Source organism: Callithrix jacchus, chromosome 4 (genome assembly GCF_049354715.1).
Source record: "Callithrix jacchus isolate 240 chromosome 4, calJac240_pri, whole genome shotgun sequence".
NCBI lineage: Eukaryota > Metazoa > Chordata > Mammalia > Primates > Cebidae > Callithrix > Callithrix jacchus.
Window position 1 is genome coordinate 138,790,879 of NC_133505.1, and position 23,464 is coordinate 138,814,342.

Consider the following 23,464-nt stretch of genomic DNA (forward strand, 5'->3'; position numbering starts at 1 on the left):
AAATATGTATTTTAAGGTGGTTCCCCACAGAGCAGTAAGATTTTGTGTTTCTCAGGTGAACATGCTAGAAAATTTTTGTGACTTGGCACAAAACTCTTCCCAAAAGATATTGATGTGGTTGGTGTTAGGAGTGATGTTCTCCTTGCCCACCATTCAGTCTTTTATAAGTTTCACAAGAAAAATATTTTCTGGATTTTCTTATTTTCTTGCGAAAAACATTGGCTGAAAATCCAGCTGGTAATCTACATCTCTTATGTATTGGCTGATTATCATTTGCCATATTATCATTAAGTCAAAAGATGCTATATATATGTGGGCTGGGGGACTTGTCCATGACTATGCATCACTTATCCAGTAGAATCCTTCCAAGGATAACAAGCTAAATTTTATTGTAACTAAGATGATTTCCTTTCTATTCAAACAGATGTTTAAGGAGACCATTTTATACTCAAGTAATAAAGTTAATGAATTTGATTTCAAATAATGTCTATAAAATGAAAATGCTCATAGAAGGAGGCAGGAGTTCAATCAAAATTGTCAATAAGAGAAGACTTCTACTTCTGAGAATATGGAATATAAATAAATATACAAAATGGATAGATCTTAAAAGAGAAATAGACAAGTCTACAATTATACTTGAAGGTTTCAACATCCCTCTCTCAGCAATCGACAGAATTGAACAAAAATTCAGCAAGGATATAGAAGAATCAACAGCACCATCAGTCTGCAGACTCAACTGAACATTTGTGGAATACATCTCCCAACAACAGCAGATTACGCAGTCTTTCCAAGCACCCATGGAATATATATCAATGTAGACTATGCCCTAGAAAATAAAACAAAAGGCGACGCATTTAAAATAATTGAAATTACATGAAGTGTATCCTCTGATCACAGTGGAATCAACCTGAATACCAGTAGCAAAAAGATATCAGAAACATTTCTCACCACTTGGAAAATAAACAACGCATTTCTAAATAGTTAAGGGATCAAAGAGGAATTCTCAAGAAAAATAAAAAATATATGGAATAGAATGAAATTTAAAATAGAACATATTTAACCATTTGGGGCATAGTTAAAGCAGTTCTGAGGGAGAAATTTGTAATGCTAAATATTTCCATTAGAAAGGAGGGAATGTGTTATATTAGTCACCTAAGCTCCCACTTCAAGAATCTCAAAAAAAGAAGAGCAAAATGAATTCAAAGCCAGCAGAAGAAAGGCAGCAATAATGATAAGAGCAGAAAAAAATTAAGTTTCAAAGATAACCCAATGAAACAAAAAGCTGGTCTTTGAAATGGTCAATAAAATTGAGACTGACAAATAAGACTTACACAGAAAAAGAGAAGCAACACAAATTACTAATATCACTAATAAAGAACTTAACAACCTCAAAAGGCTTATAAGGAAATATTACAAATGACCTACACACATAAATTGAATCACTTAGACAAGTGTGCCAATCTCAGAAAGCACAGGCTACTGCAACTCATTATATATTAAATAGATAATTTGACTAGCCCTAAAACTACTGAAAAATTGAATTTGTAATTTAAAAATCAACTATTCAAATGTTTAAAGAAAAATTAATGCTAATTTAACGCAATCTTTTCTAGCAAGCCAAAGAGGAGGAAATACCTCCCAATTAGTTTTGTGAGGCTAATATCCTGATACCAAAACAAGATGAAACAGTATAAAAATAAAATATGTTCATGAATGTCAGAAGATCTGAATAGATCTTCTCTCAAAAGATGACATAGAAATTGATGGCAAGTATATGAAAAAGGGCTCAACATCACTAACAATTAGAGAAATGCAAATGAAAACTACAAACTGCAATAAGATACCATCTCACTGTAGTTAAAATAGTTTTTGAGTTTCTTATATATTTTAGATAATAATTTTATTTAGTTATTTAATTATTTATTTATTTTTGAGATGGAGTTTCACTCTTATTGCCCAGGCTGGAGTGCAAAGGTGTGATCTTGACTCACCACAACCTCCATCTCCCAGGTTCAAGTGATTATCCTACTTCAGGGATTAAGGCATGTGCCACCATGCCCGCTAATTCTGTATTTTTAGTAGAGATGGTTTTCACCACGTTGGTCAGACTGTTTCAAACTCCTGCCCTCAGGTGATCTGCCTGCCCCAGCCTCCCAAAGTGCAGGGATTACAGGCGTGAGCCACTGTGCCTAGCCTAGATACTCATTCTTTATGAAAATGTGGTTTGAATTTTTTTTCCAGTCAGTAGCCTAATCTTAGAGCATCTTAACAGGGTCTTCTGCAAAACAAAAGTTTTTAAAATTTTGATAAAATCAAATTTATTGTTATTTTTGTTTTTCTGCTATTGAGTTGAGTTCCTCATATATTCTGGTTACTAATTACTTGCTGATGGGTAGTTTATAATTTTTTTCTCCATTCTGTAGGCTGTTTCTTCACTTTGAGTTTTTCTTTTGCTGTGCAGAAGCTTTTTAGCTTGATATGTTTCATTTGTCCATTTCTGCTTTGATTGCTTGTGCTTTTGAGATCTTACTCAAGAAATCTTAGCCCAGGCCAAAGTCCTGGAGCATTTACCCATGTTTTCTTCTAGTAGTTTTATAGTTTCAGGTCTTAGATTTAATTCTTTAATCTATTTTGATTTGATTTTTGTATATAGTGACATATAGGGATCTAGTTTCATTCTTTTGAATATGGATATACAGTTTTCCTAGCACCATTTATTGAAGAGACTGTCTTTTTCCCCAATATATGTTATTGGCACCTTTGTCAAATATTAGTTGACTATAAATGCATGGATTTATTTCTGGGTTCTCTATTTTGTTCCATTCATTTATGTGTCTGTTATTCCAGGACGACACTATTTTTGTTTAGTGTAATGGCTTTGTTTAGTGTAATTTAAAGTCAGGTAATGTGGTGCTTCCAACTTTGTTCATTTTTCTCAGAATTGCTCTAGCTAGTCTCTCTCTCTCTCTATCTGTGTGTGTGTGTGTGTGTGTGTGTGTGTATGGGTGTCAGTGTGGGCAGGGTTCCATATAAATTTTAAGATTGTTTTTTATGTGTCTGTAATGAATGTCATTGGTATTTTAATAAGTATTGCATTGAATTTGAAGATTGCTTTGAGCAGTGTGGACATTTTTGACAATATTGGTTCTTCCAATTCATGAACATGGAATATCTTTTCATTTTGTGTATGTGTGTGTATCTAGATGCTGGTCTAGATGTGGAGAAAGGGGAATACTTGTACACTGTTGGTGGGAATGTAAATTAGTACAGCCACTAAGGAGTGCAGTATGGAAGTTCTTCAAAACCTAAAAATAGAACTATCACATGATTCAACAATTGCATGGTAGGCATATATTCAAAAGAGAAGAAATCAATACGTGGAAGAGATATCAACACTCCCCTACTTATTGTAGGATGATGTACAGTAGCCAAGATATGGAATCAACTTAATGTCTATCAACAGATGAGTAGATAAAATCTGGTACATATACACAAAGGGATATTATTCAGAAGTAAAAAAAGAATGAAATCTGTCACTTACAACAACATGGATGAAACTTGAGGACGTGATGGTAAATAAGATAAACCAGAAACACAAAGACAAATATCACGTTTTCATTCATGTGTGGGAGCTAAAATAAATTAAACTCATGGAGATAGAGAATAAGAATAATGATTACTAGAGTCTTGGAAGGATAGTTGGGACAGGCGATAAAGAGGGGATGGGTAATAGATACAAAAATATAGTTAGATAGGAGGAATAAGATCTAGTGTTCCCTTGCACAATAGGGTAACTATAGTTAAGAATTTATTGTATATTTCAAACGAACAAAAAGAATGGAATTGGGATGTTTCTTACACAATAAATAATATATATTTGAGGTGATAAATATCCCAATTACCCTGATTGGATCATTACACATTATTTCCTCGTACAAAAATATCACATGTTCCCCATAAGTATGTATAACTATTATACATCTATAAAAATTTAAAAAAGAAAGCAAAACATTATAAAGTAAAAAAGTTAAAAGAAACAGGTGAAATAAATTTTAGTAGCATATTTTGTTTAATTCAATATATCTAAATATTGTCATTCAACATGCAATCAGCATGAAAATGTTGATGAGGAGGATGATCCAAGATGGCCAAATACCAACAGCTCAGGAGTGCAGTTCCCAGCAAGAATGCAGAGGGTGAGTGATCACCACATTTCCAATTGAATTTTTACTGCCCACAGACCAGGAGATTCCCGGGCTGAAAAGTGCCATGAGTCTCCAGCACAGCTGTTTCAGCCAGTGCAGTGGGTCTCCGCACAAAAACTCACACAAATCTGACCACCATTTCAACTGGCACCTGGAACACCTGGGAGACAGACTCACTCATTCAAGTGAAAAAGAGGGGGCTGAAACAGGGAGCCAGGTGATCTGGCTTGGCAGGTCCTACCCCCACAAAGATCAGCAATCTGAAACCCTCTGGTTTGAGAGTATCAAAGCAAGCATAGCTGGACCCAGGATGGTCCAGCTCTGTGGGGGAAGGGCATTGCTATTACCGAGGCAGTCCACCACTACCAAGGCAGTCTGCCATTACTGAGGCAGTCCACCATTACAGAGACAGTCCACCATTATTGAGGCAGACTGCCATTATCGAGACAGTTCTAACTATACCTCTATAAAAAAACAGCAAGGAAGTTCACACAGCAGCTGGGCAGAGCCCATGGCATCTCAGCAATGCCTCTGTATGATTAGGCAGACTGTGACTCTACATGACTAGGCAGACTGTGATTAGGTTACCTGCTTGCTGGGTAGGGCATCTCTGAAAAAAGGCAGCAGCACGTCAGGAACATATAAATAAAGCCCCACCTTCCTGGGACAGAGCACCTGGGAAAAAAAAGGCAGATATGAGCTCCACTGCAGCAGACTTAAATGTACCTGCCCAGCAGCTCTGAACAGAACAATGGAGCTCACAGCTCAGCACTTGAGCTCCTATAAGGGACAGACTGTCTACTCAAGCAGCTCCCCAACCCCCATATATCCAAAGAGACACCTCATAAAGGAGAGAGCTCAGGCTGACATCTGGTGGGTATCCTGGGACAAAGATAACAGAAGAAGAAACTGGCAGCAACCCTTACTGTTTTGCAGCCACTGCAGGTGATCCCCAGGGAAGCAGGATGTGGAATACACCTCCAGTACTCCTAAAGAAGAGAAGCTTGACTGTTCGAAGGAAAACTAAAAAGAAAGAAATAGCTTCATCATCAACAAAAAGTACATCCACTCAGAGATCCCATCCGAAAGTCACCAACTACAAAGACCACAGGTAGATAAATCCACAAAGATGGGAAGAAACCAGAGCAAAAAGGATGCAAACACCCAAAACCAGAACACCTCTCCTTCTCCAAGGGATCCTCACCAGCAAGGGAACAAAACCAGACGGAAAATGAGTCTGATGAATTGACAGAAACAGTCTTCAGAAAGCGAGTAATAACAAACTTCTCCGAGCTAAAAGAACATGTTCTAACCCATTGCAAAGAAACGAAGAATCTTGAAAAAACGTTTGATGAAATGCTAATGAGAATAGACAGCTTAGAAAAGAATATAAATAAATTGATGGAGCTGAAAAACAACACAAAAACTTCATGAAGCATACACAAGTTTCAGTAGCCGAATCAACAAAGCAGAAGAAAGGATACCAGAGATTGAAGATCAACTCAATGAAATAAAATGAGAAGGCAAGATTAGAGAAAAAAGAGTGAAAAGAAATGAACAAAGCCTCCAAGAAATATGGGATTATGTGAAAAGACCTAATCTACATTTGATAGGTGTACCTGAACGTGACAGAGAGAATGAATCCATGCTGGAAAACACTCTTCTTCCCCAACCTAGCAAGGCAGGCCACCACTCAAGTCCAGGAAATATAGAAAATACCACAAAGGTATTCCTCAAGAAGAGCAACCCCAAGGCATGTAATCATCAGATTCACCAGGGTTGAAATGAAGGGAAAAATGCTAAGGGCAGCAAGAAAGAAAGGTTGGGTTACTCACAAAGGGAAGCCCATCAGACTCACAGCAGACCTCTTGGCAGAAACCCTAAAAGCCAGAAGAGAGTGGGGGCCAATATTCGACATCCTTAAAGAAAAGAACTTTCAATCTAGAATTTCATATCCAGCCAAACTAAGTTTCATAAGTGAAGGAGAAATAAAATCCTTTATGAACAAGCAATTTCTGAGCAATTTCATGACCACCAGGCCTGCCTTACAAGAGCTCCTGAATGAAGCACTAAACATAGAATGGAACAACCCATACCAGTCACTCCAAAAACATGCCAAATGGTAAAGAGCATCGACACAATGAATAAACTGTGTGAACTAATGGGCAAAACAACCAGCTAGCATCAAAATGACAGGATCAGATTCACACATAATAATATTAACCTTAAATGTAAATGGGCTAAATGCCCCGATCAAAGACAAAGACTGGCAAATTGGATAAGAAGTCAAACACCATTGATGTGCTATATCCAGGAAACCCATCTCACATGCAAGGATACACATAGGCTCAAAATAAAGGGATGGAGGAAGATTTACCAAGCAAATGGAGAGAAAAAAAAAAAGCAGGAGTTGCAATCCTAGTCTCTGATAAAATAGACTTTAAACCAGCAAAGATCAAAAGAGACAAAGAAGGGCATTACATAATGGTAAAAGGATCAATGCAACAAGAGGAGCTAAAGATCCTAAATATATATGTACACAATACAGGAGCACCCAGATACATAAAGAAAGTTCTTAATGACCTACAAAGAGACTTAGACTCCCACACAATAATAGTGGGAGACTTTTACACTCCACTGTCAATATTAGACAGATAACAAGACAGAAAATTAACAAGGATATTCAGGATTGAACTCAGATCTGGACCAAGCAAACCTAGTAGACATTTACAGAACTCTCTACTCCAAATCCAAAGAATACACATTCTTCTCAGCACCACATCACACCTACTCTAAAATTGAGCCACATAATTGGAAGTAAATCACTCCTCAGCAAATGCAAAAGAATGGAAATCATAACAGTCTCTCAGACCACATGCAATCAAATTAATTCAGGATTAAGAAACTAACTCAGAATTGCACAACTTCATGGAAAATGAACAACTGCCTCTTGAATGTTGACTGGATAAACAATGAAATGAAGGCATAAATAAAGATGTTCTTCAAAACCAAGGAGAATGAAGATACAATGTACCAGAATCTCTGGGATGTGTTTAGAGCAGTGTCTAGAGGAAAATGTATAGCAATAAATGCCCATATGAGAAGCAAGGAAAGATCCAAAATTGACCCCCTGTCATCAAAATTGAAAGAGCTAGAGGAGCAAGATAAAAGAAAATTCAAAAGCTAGAAGACAAGAAATAACTGAGATCATAGCAGAATTGAAGGAGATAGAGACAAAAAAAAACCTTCAAAAATCAATAAATCCAAGAGCCAGTTTTTTGAAAAGATCAACAAAATAGGCCACTAGCCAGATTAATAAAAAATAAAAGAGAGAAGAATCAAATAGATGCAATAAAAAACAATAAAGGGGATATCACCACTGATTCCACAGAAATACAAACTACCATAAGAGATTGCTACAAACAACTCTATGCACATAAACCATTAAACCTGGAAGAAATGGATAAATTTCTGCACACTTGCATCCTCTCAAGCCTAAACCAGGAAGAAGTTGAAACCCTGAATAGACCAATGCCAAGGACTGAAGTTGAAGCAGCAATTAATAGCCTACCAACCAAAAAAGCCCAGGTCCAGATGGGTTCACAAAAATTCTAGAAGCTGGTACCATTCCTTCAGAAGCTATTCCAAACAATCCAAAAAGGGGGAATCCTTCCCAAATCATTTTATGAGACCAACATCATCCTGATACCAAAACCCAGCAGAGACTCAACAAGAAAAGAAAACTTCAGGCCAATATCCATGATGAACATAGATGCAAAAATTTTCAGTTAAATACTGGCAAACCAATTGCAACAGCACATCAAAAAGCTTATCCATCACAATCAAGTAAGCTTCATCCTGGGGATGCAAGACTGGTTCAACATATGCAAGTCTATAAACATAATTCATCACATAAAGAGAACCAATGACAAAAACCACATGACTATCTCAATAGATGCAGAGAAGGCCTTCAACAAAACTCAACAGCCCTTTATGCTAAAAACCCTCAATAACCTAGGTATCAACAGAATGTTTCTCAAAATAATAAAAGCTATTTACAACAAACCCACAGCCAATATCATACTGAATGGGGAAAAACCGGAGGCATTCCCTTTGAAATCTGGCACGAGGCAAGGATGCCCTCTCTCACCACTCCTATTCAATATAGTATTGGAAGTTCTAGCCAGAGCAATCAGGCAAGAAAAAGAAATAAAGCGTATTCAACTAGGAAAGGAGGAAGTCAAATTGTCCTATTTGCAGATGAAATGATTGTATATTTAGAAGACCCCATCGTCTCAGCCCAAAATCTCCGTAAACTGATAAGCGACTTCAGCAAAGTCTCAGGATATAAAATCAATGTGCAGAAATCACAAGCATTTCTATGCATCAATAACAGATTTAAAGAGAGCCAAATCAAGAACAAACTGCCATTCACACTTTCTAGAAAGAGAATAAAATACTTCGGAATACAACAAAGGATGTAAAAAGGACCTCTTCAAGGAGAACTACAAACCACTGCTCAAGGAAAGAAGAGAGGACAAACATATGGAGAAACATTCCACTCTTATGGTTAGGAAGAATCAATATTGTGAAAATGGGCATACTGCCCAAAGTAATTTATAGATTCAATGCTATCCCCATCAACCTACCTATGAACCTCTTCACAGAACTGGAAAAAACCACCTTAAAATTCATATGGAACCAAAAGAGAGCCTGCATAGCTAAGTAAATTCTAAGCAAAAAGAACAAAGCTGGAGGCATCACACTACCAGACTTCAAACTCTGCTACAAGGTTGCAGTAATCAAAACAGCATGGTACTGGTACCAAAACAGAGATATAGACCAATGGAACAAAACAGTGGCTTTGGAGGCAACGCCACACACCTCCTAACATCTGATCTTTGACAAAACTCACAAAAACAAGCAAGGGGGAAAGGATTCCCTGTTTAACAAATGGTGTTGAGAAAACTGGCCAGCCATGTGCTGAAAGCAGAAACTGGACCCCTTCCTGACACCTTACACTTAAATCAACTCCAGATGGATTAAAGACTTAAACATAAGATGTAACACCATAAAAACCCTAGAAGAAAATCGAGGCAAAACCATTCAGGACATAGGCATAGGCAAGGACTTCATCATTAAAACACCAAAAGCATTGGTAACAAAAGCCAAAATAGACAAATGGGATCTAATTAAACTCCAGAGCTCTGCACAACAGAAGAAACAATCTTTAAAGTGAACTGGCAACCAATAGAATGGGAAAAAATTTTTGCAATTTACCCATCTGACAAAGGACTGATATCCAGAATCTACAAAGAACTAAAACAGATTTACAAGAAAAAAACAAACAAGCCCATTCAAAAGTGGGCAAAGGATATGAACAGACATTTTTCAAAAGAAGATATCTATGAGACCAACAAACATATGAAAAAAATGCTCATCATCACTGGTCATTAGAGAAACACAAATCAAAACCACATTGAGATACCATCTTATGCCAGTTAGAATGGCAATCATTAAAAAATCTGGAGACAACAGATGCTGGAGACCACGTGTAGAAATAGGAACATTTTTACACTGTTGATGGGAGTATAAATCAGTTCAACCATTGTGGAAGGCAGTGTGGTGATTCCTCAAGGACCTAGAAATAGAAATTCCATTTGACCCAGCAATCCCATTACTGGGTATATATCCGAATGATTATATATCATTCTATTATAAAGACACATGGACACATATGTTCATTGTGGCACTGTTTACAATAGCAAAGACCTGGAACCAACCAAAATGCCCATCGATTATAGACTGGACAGGGAAAATGTGGCACATATACACCATGGAATATTATGCAGCCATAAAAAACAATGAGTTTGTTTCCTTTGTAGGGACATGGATGAATCTGGAGAACATCATTCTCAGCAAACTGACACAAGAACAGAAAATCAGACGTTGCATGTTCTTACTCAAAGGTGGGTATTGAACAAAGAGAACACATGGACACAGGGAGGGGGCCGTCACACACTGGGGTCTGCTGGGGGGAACTAGGGGAGGAACAGCAGGGGGTAGGGGGTTGGGAGGGATAAAATGGGGAGAAATGCCAGATACAAGTGATGGGGATGGAGGCAGCAAACCACATTTCTATGTATGTACCTGTGCAACAGTCCTGCATGTCCTTCACATGTACCCCAGAACCTAAAATACAATAAAATATATATATTAAAAAAAGAAAATATTGATGAGATGTTTTACATTATTTTTTTTTCATTCAGTCTTGAAAGATGGGAAGATCAGGGCCAAGAATGTATGGGGTCATGGTATATGAATGAACTAGTGAGAGTGGGCACAAAGTGTGAATGTATACTAATGTCTAAGGGAGAATACGTACCCTAGAAGGGACATTAAACAACTGGGTGATTGGAGTAGACAAAGTGTCAGCCAGTCAATAACAGCCATTCTGTGTCATCAGAGATTTTGGTGTTTGGACAATGGGCACATGCCAGAGTAACCATGGTGTAAGGGATGCAGATTTTGCATTGGCCCAACCACACAAATTCCTATTTACTGAAGCTTTTATAACTTCTGTCACTGCCAAATATCTCAGAATTAGTGACAGAGAACAATGCTAATCCCCCAGTACAGCACTATTTCTTCAGGGGATAAACCAGCCACCTGGTGGCAAGTTAAAGACATTAGACTTCTGCCATCCTGGAAAGATGGAAGCATTAATTCATTTTGAATAATACATATTCCAGATATGGTTTTGCGTTTCCTGTCAAAGAACCTCAAACAGCACCATTAGCCATGGGATTTCAGAGAGCTTAGTCCATTAACAGGCAATCTCATACAGCATTGCATCAGACTAACACAGTCGTTGTCAACCATGGGCAATCCCATATCTCCCACATCCCACCCCAAGACATTTGGCAATGTCTGGAGACATTTGTCATTGTCAGAAAAGGGAGGATGTTACTGACATCTAGTGGCTAGAGAGTTGCTGCTGAACATCCTATAACGGACAGGACAGCCTCCCTTAATAAATAATCTGCCCCAAAATGTCAATATGCCACTGTTGAGAAATTCTGAACTAAGAGCAACCTCCATTCTGTTTTCCATTATGGCTGTATTGATGTACATTCCTCAAAACAATGTAAAAGTACTTCCTTTTCTTCACATCCTCACCAATACTTGTCTCTTGTTTTTTTTGTTACCCATCCTAAAAAGTGTAAGCTGATCAGTCATTGTGGTTTTAATTTGCATTTCCCTGATAATTAGTGATGTTGAGTATTCTTTCACGTACTTGTCAACCATTCATATCTCTCTTTTTGAGGAATGTCTACCAAGGTTCTTTGCCCATTTCTTAATCAGATTTTTTTTTTCTTGCTGTTGAGTTGGGTCCCTTATATACTTTTGATACTAACTCGTTATCACATATGTAGTTTACAAATATTTACTCCTATTCCATAGGCTGTCTCTTCATTCTGTTGATTGTTTCCTTTGTTGTATAAGAGACTCACTTTAAAGCAAGAGGTGCAACAGTAGCTGCATTATTATAAGATCAACTGTTCCTATGAGAAACTACACCATCCAAAAGATGCTGCCATTGAAGAGCAATAAAATAGTTCATAGAAGGCACAGGTGAGGCACAGGCTTGAAAACGATACCATATAAGGATAGGAAATCATCTTCCAAGATACACTCTATACTCAAGTCTCATAACCATTGTATGGTGCTGTGTCCCATTATTTAGATACGTGGTGCCCCATTGGTTATACATGGTGGCGGGAATGAACAGTTGAAAATAGAAATATGGCCATTTTCACGATATCAATTCTTCCTATCTATGTGCATGGAATGTTTTCCTATTTGTTTGTGTCCTCTCATTTCCTTGAGCAGTGGTTTGTAGTTCTCCTTAAAGAGGTCTTTCACATCTCTTGTAAGTTGTATTCTTAGGTATTCTATTTTTTTTTAGCAATTGTGAAGGTGAATTCACTCATGATTTGGCTCTCTGCTTGTCTATTGTTGGTGTATAGGAATGCTTGTGATTTTTGCACTTGATTTTGTATCTTGAGATTTTTCTGAAGTTGCTTATCAGTGTGAGAGTTTTCGGGCAAAACCACAATATGATACCATCTCACACAGTTAGAGTGGTGATTATTAAAAGTCAGGAAATAACAGATGCTGGCGAGGCTGTGAAGAAATAGGAACACTTTTACATTACTGGTGAGAATGTAATTTAGTTCAACCATTGTGGAGGACAGTGTGGCGATTCTTCAAGGATTTAAAATACCATTTGGCCCAGCAATCCCATTACTGCATATATACCAAAAGGATTATAAATCATTCTACCATAAAGACACATGCACACATATATTTACTGAAGCACTATTTACAATAGCAAAAACTTGGAACCAACCCAAATGTCCATCAATGATAGACTGCATAAAGAAAATGTGGCACATATACCCCATGGAATACTATAAAGCCATAAAAAAAGAATGAGTTCATGTCCTTTGCAGGGACATGAATGAATCTGCGAACCATAATTCCCAGCAAACTAACATGGGAACAGAAAAACAAACACTGCATGTTCTCACTTGTCAGTGGGAGTTGAACAATGAGAACACATGAACACAGGGAAGGGAACCTCACACACAGGAGCCTGTTGGGGAGTGGGACATAGGGGGAGGGAGAGTATTAGGACAAATATCTAATGTGTACGGGGCTTAAAACCTAGATGACAGGTTGATAGGTGCAGCAAACCACCATGGCACATGTATACCTATGTAACAAACCTGTGCGTTCTACAAATGTATTCCAGAACTAAAATAAAGGAAAGGAAAAGAAAGAAAAAGAAAATGGCAATGACACATAGTGAGTTTCTGCTTCCTTTTTCTGAAATTCTGTAATCCATGTGTTTAGCAGTCTTGGTTCCTACAATGGGGAATATATATTAGTGAAACGTAAGCTATGATTTTGGCCTGGGCACTTCAGATTCCATATGCCAAGGGGCCAGTGGGCAAGGAGGGAATACTATACTGTTAGAAGTAATTGAGTTGATTACCAGGAGAAAGGCTGTTATGACACACTGGGGCAGAGAGGAACATATTTGGTACTTGATTATCTCTTGGCAATTATTCGCCCAATTTTCATAATAAATTGACAAATAGAGTAGCCACAATCTAAGAAGGACTTGATGACCAGATGTTTAGACAATCAGAGATATGGGTTTGGGTCATCCAACCAGATAAGCCACCAAGACCAGCACAGGTCCTAGCTGTGGGAGAAGTGATTCCAGGATAGAAGAGGACGATAAATTATTACAGATGTAGCCCCAAGCCCAACTGTATCAGTGAGAGATAGAGTTTTCTCCATTAACTTTCTTCTAGGAAGCTTACTTCAGGCAAGAAATCCCTCAGAGTCCTGAAGATACAGCTTTTGGAACTTAGATGAAGAAAGAAGACTCAAGGTATACAAGAATGGACAGTACAGAGTGCTCTGCTAGATTCTCCTTTCAGGAAGGAAGGACAAATTCACTCAACTTCTGGAAGCATTGCTGGTTGAGCTCTCAGCCATCAGACCTTTTTAGAAGTTACCCTCTTCTGAAACGAGGCACATTGCCCAAGATCTTTCCTCCTCCAGAAGGCAAGCTGCACCTGAAGACTGGTTGATGTAGGGTATGACGGTCTGGTCTCCTTTCCCCAACTCAGACACATCTAAAGAACTGTCCTAACTTCAGGGTTGTCCTTGAGGTTTCCTTAATTAGTTCTTGTTACTATGTTGCAGTCCAACTTCTTCTTTGGTTTAATTCTATTTTCTTCCCATCCCCCAGCAATTGCCCCCAAATTTTCTGTAAACTAAACACAGTCTCAAAGTCACCTTTCCAAGGAATCTGACCTGCAACATGATTACATACACTGCAGTCTATACACTTAAAGATTTAGTGAAAGTATCTGGTGTAGCTTGTCAGAAATTCCCTTCTTCCACTGAAAATTTGTCTTGCAAATATCTGTTAGTAGATATACACCATTCATTCTCTTCTCTACTTTGGCCAATTCTCTTATGTGTGGGAAAGTGTTCTGCTACAAAACAGAGTACCAATTGTTAGAACTAGAAAGAAAAACACATAAAAGTCTGTCATTTCTTGTATCTTTTATATCTCCAACAAATACCCTGTGATAAAAAGGATGATAGGAAATGTAAGTAGTTTGACTCCACCAAATATTTGGCCTGAAGTATTCGTGTATGAAATACAAACTCACTTAATCTGGGCTCAAATTTACCAGAACCTCTTTTCCTCTTTTTTCAGACACAGACTTCGTTTAAATCAGTATTAACATCAAACACATCACCATCAAGAAAGCTGTAATTTTGATTGTTTGTCTAACAGTTGGGCCACGTTTTCCTGTTTTTCATTTCTCTTCTGATACGTCAGTCTATGCCAGGGGAGAAACTGGCTGAAGTTAAGGGCTAATGTCAAGTACTAACTGAACAACAAATGGATGGCCTCAATAATGTTATAACCTGGTTGAAATTATTACTCAGTTTTTTTTTTGGCAGACCTGAGATCTATGTATCTCCATTTAACACGTGAATGTAGACCATTTCCTTAAAAGCAAATTCCTATAAAAATATATATCAGAAATGAATAGGTATAATTAATATAACTTTTTAAATGCTTAATAAAATTCACCAGTATACTATCATTTTCGTTGAGAGAAGGTTCTTAATCATGAATTTTATTTACTTAATGACATTATTTAATTTTTCTTTTCTTTTTGTTAATTTGATTTGTTATGGCTTCTCAAAAATTTGTCCTTTTCATCTAATTTGTTCAATTTATTTTCATGGAATTGGTCACATACTTAATGCTTCATTCCTTTTTATATAACCAAATTTCCATCTGGTAACATTTACTGTGAGCCAAAAGAGCTTCCTGTATCATTTCCTGTAGTACATATCTGCTGATTAACACTTTTCTAGGTTGACAAATTGTATAGTTGTCTTTCATTTAGTTTAAAAATGTTGTTCCATTGTCGTCTGATTTTCATTGTTTCTGATGAGAGGTCAGCCTTCTTTCTTACTATTGGTCCCCTGCATTTAATATGTAATGTCTTTTTTTCCCTTGCTTTTCAAATGTTCTATTTAATTCTGATTTTCAGTAATTTACTATAATGTCTGTTGTTTGGTATCTGCTTAGATTCCTGTAATTATGTGTGGGTTTTAAATAAAGTTTTGAAATTTTCTAATCATTATTTGGCTAAGTCATTTTTCTGCTTCATACTCTCTCTTTTTCTCTCTTTCTAGTACTCTAATTAGAAGCTTTCATTCTTTTGCTATTATTTTACAGGTTATTAATGTTCTACTTTAAAATTTTAAAGTAATTTTTATGGAAAATTTGATTATAATTTTAAATAACTATAATAGAAAATTCTAAAAATTCAAAAAGTAAGCCAACAATTCATATCATACCTATAGAAATGGCAATTTGGTCTTTTGTTTTCTAAACCTTATACCTTATTTTCTTTCTTACATTGGCCATGATTTGGAGTCTTTATGGATGAGTAAAAATGATAATATCCTTGTATTTAATGTATCTTTAGAGAAAAAAAGTGTCTAAAATTTCATGATCGAGAATGCTGTTTGTTGTTATTGAAAGGTATGTTCAAATGATTTCAGGGAGTTTCCTAAGTTTTTTGGAGTATTTTGCTATTTTCATATAGATTTTGAAATTTATACATATATTTTTCCATTACTATTGGGGGGTGGGGAATGTGGAAAAATAATTACTAGTGCTATTCTTTAGGCATTTCAAATTGTCTCTGAGTCTGAACACATGTGGAATTTCTCTTCTTTGTCCCCTAGAAGTCAGGCTGGCCATGTGACATTGTTTGGTGTGTAAAGTATGAACGGAAAAGATGTGCTACTTCTGGGCAGAGATTTTCAGAATTAGCATGGTATGTGTCACCAATTCCCTTTTTTTGTGACACAGTGACTATATAAATATATATAGAAACATCTCTTCTGTCAGCCTGGATCCCTTTGTGACTATGATGAACTAAGTCTTATTGTCAGTTTTCATTGAATGAGTAACATGAACACATATTTAATTATTATGATAAACTACTCAGGTATTAGGGGTTGTCTATGCAGAATAACCCATCCCTTATTTTTCTTTTTATGCTAAACCAGTCTTTTTTTTTTAAGGCACTTGTACTTCATCATAACACATTACTTAATATTTTTTATTCTATAGCTTTAAGTTCCATTCTACAAATCCTTTTGTTGATTAAAATTTTAAGTTGAATGTAATATGCTGTGTATTTCTAGGAGGCAAATCAGGTAAGCAATACAGCTTACAGAATATTTTTATTAAAAACCTTTTTTTCTAAGAGTCAAATGAGTGAAATAAAAATAAATATGTAGTCTCTGTCCTTGTGGGATAATAGTAAGAGAGTTAATAAAAAGACATAAAATAAAATCTCAAAGATAATTCTACATGGGCCATGTGAAAAAAAATGAAATAAATCTTTTTTAGAAGAAGTAATCTAGAAAAACTTTATGGAAAAAGTGACATATAAACTGTATTTGAAAGATGAATAGAATACTGATGAGAAAATTCCACACAGCATCTAAGTAAATAAACTGTGAGAAAAGCATAAGCAAGACATACAAATGGAACAGCAAGTTATATAGTTTGACTTACTTGTAATAGCAAAGTAAATATGTAGAAGTATGACTTTTATTTTACAAACATCAAAGATTTTTAGCAGAAGAGGGATTTTATTATTAAGAAGATAATTAATATTGTCATTATATTTAGGATGAATTGTAAAAGATGGGTGCTAGAGGTCATCAGAGGTTTGGAAGGGGTGAAGATTTTTCATTGTCAAGGTGAGACAGTGAGGTTCTGAGAGAGGAAACAAAAAAGAAACAGCTTTGAGTTGTGTTGAGCTACAAGGTGTACAGATAGTTATATTTTCACCTGTGACCTAGTATTTGAAAATCTGTCTTCTTTCTTATATATTGCGAACCATATAAATAGAGTCTATAACTAGATACACCTTATTGGATAACTACCAAAAATGTAGTATTTTATGCTATTGAACACTGACTCAATATGCTAATATTCAACATTCAAACCAAAAGTGAAAACACAGATGCCTAGGGAAAGAAAAGTTGGCAGCACAAACTAGTGGGAATTGGGTAGGGTTTTTCTTGGCCTTCTGCTGCACAATAGGCCATTGTGATTCAGGTGTATTTGTTTGTTCTGGTAGAAATAAATTCTCCCACTGAAACAAAAGTGCTATTATAAAGAGCTAGACAAAATCAACAACACCCGACTTTGCCATGTCTTGCATGACTGTAAGGGGTCACATTCAGGAATTGTTGATCAGACTTCCTTTGTCTCTCTTTTAAAAAGGCATTTTGCAAATTTAATACTTCTCCATGTTCTAAAGCATTGCTTGTCCATGGGAGAGGGGTTGGGTGTCAAACAAATGCAGAGGAGCTCTAGGGGTTTCTAACGTGGTCACTTCAATGGTCATTTCATAATGCGTTTGTCGGCATGTCTTTCTTCCAGTTCTGGTTTTGTTATCTTCTCTCTGTTTTCAATGTAAACAGCAGTACAAAGTGAGCTATCTTCCTGCTGCTCAAAATAAATAGTTATTTGGGTAAAATTTATAATGCTAGATTCTACTTTTAGTCAGAAAATGCAAATAAAGCTGGGAAACTGCTTGTTCCCTGACCCCAAATTCATTCCATGTTGCTATAGCATCACCCCTGAGAAAATGGGCCTGCCTGTTTTCCTCCCCATAGACAAACTCAATGGGCTTTTGTCAGCTCTTGAATTATAGCATTAAAATTTAAACAGTAGGGATTTAATGGAGGATTATTATGACACTCCAGTGCATTCTTTCTGTTGCCGTTAGCAACAACCCCAAGAATGAAATAAAATAATTGTTTTAAGAGGTGCTGTTTTCCTAAAAGATGAAACATCTACCTTGTATTCTTAGATTTATAGAAACTGATTTGTGTGTGTGTTACTTTTAACTTGAGTAGTGTTAGTGTATACCAATCCAATGCCTTATGGTATTTTCTTCTTCTTATTTAGTTCAACCAATCTACAAAGGCCAAAAATATTTTCACAGGCCCCCAAAAGATGAACTCCAATCTGTTTCCCCTAAATGCATTATCCACCGTCTGGAAGATGTGCAAAGGCAACGGCACAGCGTTCTCCATCTCAAATCCTTCAAAGTGCTGTCAGAATAAAAGAATCCCCACCAAAAGCCCCAGGGAAATCTATCTGTCTGTATGGTATGGTAATGACTGAGGTTATTCCAGATAGGATTCTGGGAGAAACTCAGCTATTGAAATCTAATGAATGGAACTGAGAATTTCTTGTTATAATACTATTTCTTTTATCAAATATATCCTTGTGCATAAGAAGACATAAAAATAAATAATAAAAGCAAGATATTGTTTGAATTTTTGTTTGATCACATAATCTGAGAAGTTTTCCAATGAGTAATTTTGCATCTGGATTTATTTTCTCGGCCAGTCACTTTCCTTTCTAGTTTTATGTCATTTTTTCTTTCCTAATGTCAGCAGCTAGGTTTACATTAAGGATTGCATTTTTAATACCAGGGATAACAACAATTTATGTTTCTTTTCTAGCTGTCAAAATACAGATATTTCCTTCTTTTGTTATATCCTTGCTGGATAACTCCTTTCAAAATATTTTTAACTTTTTCCTTTTGAAGTAAATTTAAGTTCATTGTAGAAATAATGTAAAATGAGTAAAGGCAATAAATAAATAAATAGTCCTTTGGATTTTAACCAAGCAGAGATAATAGTTCTTAATCTAAGTGTGAGCCTTTATCTAAAGCAATGAAAATTAGTCTTACTTTTACCCAAGACATCTAGGTTTCCCCTATTCTTTTTCGTAGAGGCAACCCTTATTACCAGTGTCTTGTATTCCCTTTCAGAGGAGTACATGCAAACATCTGTATATTTGCCATCATTACAGGAAAACAATAAATTTTACATTTTTCAGATCCTTGCTTTTTCATATAACAATAAATCTTGAAATCAGCATAAGTTCCAGAATTTGTCCAGTCTTGTGGGACTAGAGAGTTGGGACATTGAAGGAGGAGACTAAGGGGTTTGCCTTGAAGTTGTCTTTGCTAAGCAAGCAACTATCATTTGTTATATTGTTTATAGCTGGTCAATAAATGGCAAAAGTAATGGAACATGGTTTTATTCACACTTTACAAGCACTGAAAATAGTCACTGTTCATAAAGACAGTAACTGTTAACATTATTTTTATTGGGATGATTAGCCATCGTTTGTATGGAACTACAGGTGATTTCTCTAGAGTTCCTAAATGAGAGATTTTAAAGTAGTTCCTTGTCATTTGCTGTCAAAAACAATGTTGCAGTAAACATTCCTGTAAACATTACTATAGGTATACATATGAATAGGCTGTTTCACAAATTACTAGTATTTAAATTACTTCGATGAAAACATTATATACCAGAAAACGTTATATACATAGATGTTCACCATCAGTGAACCAGACCAGGCATTGAGGTCCTTGTTGAGCCAGTGACATTGCTTTCAGAAGCAGAATGGAGGCTAAAGTTTCCCCCAGAAGGCAAGCTGTCATGTGTCATGTAACGCTTATGCTGCTGGGACCAGGCTGAACCTGCTTTTGAATATATCATTTTTATTTGACAAGTGAGGCTTACTGGGCCTTTTCTACTTTGTTAGTCATTGAGTCCTACCCAATATATGGCCCCCTCAAAAATGGAAACACCAGGCCAGCGAGTGACGAGGTTTCTACGGGTCAGGTATTTAGCTTTGCCAGGAGTCTAGCACATTGCTAGATACTTTTGTTTTTAAGTGGCCATGTCAGAGGAGTGATTAACCCAAGGGCCCCTCAAGGTAGAGGTTGGATTTATTTGCCCAGGATCCCAACTGACTAAGACTTGTCACAAAGACTTGAGCTCCAAGGTACATTAAAGTTGTGCATTAGCACTTTACATGCAGCCCTTCTGTGATCAGGAGAATCCCTCTGACACTTTTGGGATGAGGAAGTATATTCAGATGTAGAAGCTACAATGGTACACTCAACTGGTCCAAAATTTCTCAGCATACAAAATCACATTAATTTCCCCTCTTCACTGTGAACCTGGCCCAAACTCCATTCATTGAATCTAGTGCCTGCTGCCTGCACAGTATTGGGTAAGATACTGTGGTATTGGTAAGACTTGGGCAGTTTTATCCAAAAGAGTTCCAGCATAATGAAATTGATGAAAATGGCCTTCGGTCTTTCTCAGGGGCAGGGAGACTTCTCTTTAAAGCAGCTGAAGTCAGGGTAGAGGGGAAGAGAGTAATCAGAGTATATCAAATGAGAAAGGGGCTCTATGCCAGTAAGTAAAGCATTGCACTCAGTTTGAGCAGGTTTTGAGCAGGTGCTGGCTTATGGCTCAACCAAAAGAACATTTAATTATTTTAATCTGTCCACAGCTCTGTATTGAATGACAAGGTCTCCATTGCTGACACCATTTATTTCTGCTTTGGAGACTCTTTGGTTTATCAGCCATGGCCTCATTTCAGCTGGAGCTGTAGGGCTTGCTGCCCCATTGCCGTAGTAACATTTGTACATCCACCCTCCCAGACAAGAGTGAGCAACAACCAAGGTGCCATTTGGGCAGTTTGTTCCAGTCCTATCTATTACAGCTTACCCTCTAAAGATTCATTATCAGGAAGGACAGTAGGGGACCCTGACTATGCTCCCTTTCTCTTTCCCAGCATTTGATATCAAATCCCAGAGAGTTATTCCAAAACCTGGCCTGCAGGACTTATGTGTTCTAATTTCAGGCCACCTCCATGTGAACACATATGACTATACTCTTTTAGAAACCTCCAGGTAGTATCTTGAATACTTTACTGCATAGATATTTCTTCTGGTAGATACCCTAAATCATCTCTCTCAAGTTCAAAATTCCACAGATCTCCAGGGCAGGGGCAAAATGCCACCATCTCTTTGCTAAAGCATAGCAAGAGTGACCTATTCTCCTGTTTTCAATAAGTTCCTCATCTTCATCTGAGACCACCTCAGCCAGGAATTCACTCTCCGTATCACTATCAGCATTGTGGTCAAAACCATTCAACAAGTCTCTAGGAAGTTCCAAGCTTTCCCTCATCTTGCTGTCTTCTGTTCTATCCAAACTGTTTCAACCTCTGCCCAGTACCCAGTTCCAAAGACACTTCTACATTTTCAGGTATCTTTATAGCAATGCCCCACTTCTCTGGTATGAATTTTCTGTATTAGTTCATTCTCAGACCACCATAAGACACACCTGAGATGGGGTAATTTATGGAGAAAAGAGGTTTAGTTGACTCACAGTTCTGTGGGCTGTACAAGAGACATGACTAGAAAGGCCTCAGGAAACTCACAATCATGGTGGAAAGCAAAGGGGAAGCAGGCACATCATCACATGGCGGAGCAAGAGAGAGAGAGAGCAAAGGGGGAAGTGCTACACACTTTTAAACAACCAGATCTCATGAGAAATCACTATCACAAGAAGAGCAGGGAAAAAGCCATCCCTCATGATACAATCACCTCCCATCAGATCTTTCTCCCAACATTGAGAATTATAATTCGACATGAACTTTGGGTAGGAACACAGAGTCAAACCATATCACAGAGTTTGAGAGGAGAATAGAAATTATGGAGCAGAGTCAACTTTTAAAAGGTAAATGAAGAGCTGGAGATGGCCACTGAGCGCTACCTACATGTACGCCCCCAGCCTTTGGCTGGAGAGGATCCTCCTGCCTACCAGGCCCGCTTGTTACAGAAGCTGACAGAAGAAGTGCCCTTGGGACAGAGTATTCCCCGCCGGAGGAAGTAGCTGAGAGCAAGGGTCCCATGAGGGTCCCATGGCCTGCTCCCTCAGGAACAGCTCCAGCACCAATAAAGAGGCATCTTACCAAAAAAATTGTAAGCTCTTTGTAAAAATTACAAAGAATTTTCCAGAAATGATGAAAGATTACATATAAAAGAAACACAGTGTACAACAAATTGAATAAATAAAAATAAATCTACAACCCTGTACCTTCTACTAAAGCTCTGGAATTTCAAAGTGAAACTCTTAAAAGTAGACTAGGAGAATAAATCACCCAAAAAGAAGCAATTGAATTTAACAGCAAATGTCTCAACAGCAGCAACTGAAGCCAGGACACAGTGAAATGATAAAATTGTTGACCTACATGTGTGTAACCAGTCAAATTCTCTCGATAATAAAGGCATAATAAAGATGTGTACATAAATAAGAACTTGGAGTTTCACCACCAGCAGAACTTCTGAAAGAAGCATTACACATAGAAGGAACAACTAGTATCAGCCATTCCAAAAACATACCAAAAGGTAAAGAGCAACACCATAATGAAGAATTTACATCAACTAATGGGCAAAACAGCCAGCCAGCATTAAATGGCCGTACTAAACTCATATATATCAATATCAATCCCAAATTTAAATGGACTAAATGCCCCAATCAAAAGACACAGACAGGCAAATTGGATAAAAAGCCAAAACCCATCGGTACACTGCATCCAGACCCATTTCACATGCAAGGATACACAAAGACTCAAAACAAAGGGATGGAGGAAGATTTACCAATCAAATGGAGAGAAAAAAAAAAGCAGGAGTTGCAATCCTAGTCTCTAATAAAATAGACTTTAAAGCAACAAAGGCCAAAAGAGACAAAGAAGGACATTACATAATGGTAAAAGGATCAATGCAACAAGAAGAGCTAACAATCCTAAATATATAACAAATCAATGAGACAGAAAATTAATAAGGATATCCAGGACTTGAACTCAGACCTGGAATAAGTAAACTTAATAAACATTTACAGAACTCTTCACCCCAAATCCACAAAACATACATTTATCTCAGTAGCACATCACACCTATTCTAAAAGTGACCACATAATTGGAAGTAAATCACACTCCTCAGCAACTGCATAGCATTTCACAGGTTTAAATGAAATATTGGCTGGCTGCTTGTTTGTTATTTTCCTCCCTTATTCCTTCCTGTCTCCATTGGTAAGCACATTTATTGACATAAAAGAGGTTTTTAATACCCATTTTTAGACTGCATTCTAGCCTGGGCAATAGAGCAAGATTCCCGTTCTCTCTCCCTTTCTCTTCCTCCTTCTTTCTCTCTTTCATTCTTTTTTCTTTCATTCTC

At 37.1% G+C, this 23,464-nt stretch overlaps 1 long non-coding RNA gene across 14 annotated transcripts in view; it reads left to right on the forward strand.

Moving 5' to 3' along the window:
• The window catches only part of LOC128931823 (uncharacterized), a 115,072-nt gene extending 96,405 nt beyond the window's left edge, over positions 1-18,667 (forward strand). For 8 of the 14 annotated variants that reach the window (XR_008480829.2, XR_008480831.2, XR_008480832.2 and 5 more), the window contains 4 exons: positions 4,113-4,196; positions 10,091-10,174; positions 13,592-13,879; positions 14,512-15,455. This is a non-coding gene — a long non-coding RNA (uncharacterized LOC128931823). Of the gene's footprint in view, positions 1-4,112; positions 4,197-10,090; positions 10,175-13,591; positions 13,880-14,511; positions 15,456-16,067; positions 16,160-18,315 lie in introns of those variants that run through there. The other 6 variants (XR_008480839.2, XR_008480835.2, XR_008480840.2 and 3 more) reach the window with 4 other exon arrangements.
• The last annotated feature ends 4,797 nt before the right edge of the window (positions 18,668-23,464 follow it).